This window comes from Elephantulus edwardii, unplaced genomic scaffold, assembly GCF_000299155.1.
Source record: "Elephantulus edwardii isolate Elephantulus edwardi_28Jun2011 unplaced genomic scaffold, EleEdw1.0 scaffold00042, whole genome shotgun sequence".
In the NCBI taxonomy this organism is placed as follows: domain Eukaryota; kingdom Metazoa; phylum Chordata; class Mammalia; order Macroscelidea; family Macroscelididae; genus Elephantulus; species Elephantulus edwardii.
Window position 1 is genome coordinate 13,805,389 of NW_006399792.1, and position 2,109 is coordinate 13,807,497.

Below are 2,109 nucleotides of genomic sequence, written 5' to 3' on the forward strand. Positions count from 1 at the left end.
GGGGGGTGGAGGGACAGCGCAGGAGAGGAAGGCCCTCTATGAGGTGGATTGATTCAGTGACTGGGATAATTGGGATGGGAGTGTCAGGGACGGTGCTATTGGCACAGGACAGAGCGGTGTTTAGGGCTGTTGTACATAGGGTTGCTATGAGTCGCAGGCGACTCGACGGCACATAAGAACAACAACAACATTGAATATACCATGAACTGCCAAGAGAACAATCAGATTCATCCTGGAGAGGATGAGACCAGGCTGCTCCTAAGAGGCAAAGATTCTGAAGCTTCATCTGACATACTTTGGACATGTTTCAAGGAGGGACAAGTCCTTGGAGAAGGATATCATGCATGGGAGAATGGAAGGACAACACAGGAAAGGAAGACCCGCTATGAGGTGGATTGACTCAGTGACTGAGGTAATCAGGATAGGTGTGTCAAAGACAGTAAGATTGTTATAGGATAGAGTGTAGGGCTGTTGTCCATAGGGTCACTATGAGTCTCAGCCAACTCGATGGGACATAACAACAAACATTATTAATTTCCATTAGTTAGTTTGGACCCATGGTGACCCTATACACAATATAATAAAAAGTTAGCCCATCTATCCTGTGTCTTCCAAATCATCTTTAGAATTTCTTGAGCCCAATATCTCAATCTAGCTCAGAAAAGTCTTCTTCTGTTTTGCTAATCCCCTACTTTACCAAGCATGCTGTCCGCTAACAACTTGTCACCTTGATAATAGGTCCAAAGCACGTGAAATGAAGACTTGCAATCCTCAATGCTAAAGAGTATTTTGATCCTCTTTCATTGGATTGGGCACAAATATTGGACTCTTATGGCTGAGTTACGAGGCTGATGCCTTCCAAATGTCTTGACATAGACGCTTGAGTGAGTGCAGCATTTTATTGGTTAATTAAAATACCTCAGTTGGTTTTCAGTCACTATCCAAAACCTTGATTTTAAAAAAAGTCTTCAGTACAACTTAGACACCTTCCTTCAGTGTCATTAATTCTTGTTACCTCTTGAAATCCACTTCCTAATCAACATGCCTCCAGAAACACTATGAACTTTGATAAATGTCTATAGTTGTAGAGGAGCTTCAGGCCTTTTTTTCATAGGGTCCCTATGAGTTGTACTTGACTTGAAGGCAATCAACAATAACAAAACCACCTCTTGAAATGGTAACATATTGACAAGTTGTTTTTGTTAGAGGAACTCTGTATTCATTCCATCTTCTTTTGATATTCTCTGTGACATCCAAGGTTTTGTCTGACGAATCATTAAATCTTGCAATTCCATTCTTGGGTATTCTCTTAAATTCCTTCAGATTTAACAAGCCACCATGTTCTTCTCTTTAGTGTTTAGGTCTTTGGCATACTTCGTTACATTATTTTTCTTTTTTATTGCCAGTTACTCATTAATTTATTCTATTAAACTCTTTCTTTAACATTTATCCCATTCCTTTTAGCTACTGAATGTTCAAGAGCAAGTTTCAATCTCTTCTGACATCTATTTTTATTTTTATTTCCAGTCTAATGACAGTTTGTTTTCTTATTGAATGATGCCTTGATGTTATCCAACAACTCATATCATCACAACTAATTAGTATTAATTGGAATATAGGTAGTACCATATTTTGACCTTCATGAACTTTTTTATTTTCTTTAAATTTATCTGAAACTTAAGTAAGTTAGTTCTTGGCCTTTTTCTGACCAACAACTTATCCATCACCTCTTTCTGAAAATGTAAATTCTTTTATTTCACTGTATTTCATCTAGTAAGTGCTGCATGAGACATTCCAGACATCCTGAAGCCAGTACTATATAAACATTATAATATCATATCGTATACGTGTGTGTATATATATATATATATATATATAAAGAGAGAGAGAGAGAGAATAGAATGTGCAAAGAGTTAGAGAATAAAAAAGGGAATAATTCACTCAGCATGCGTAAAGTTGAAAAAAACTGGAAAAAATAAATTCAATCCTCAAGTTGCAATACTGAGAGATGTTATGGGCAAATTTTGAATGATCCAGGAAACATCAAAAGAAGATGGAAGAAATACACAAGATCACTTTATCAAAAAGGATTGGTTGACACTAAAAAAA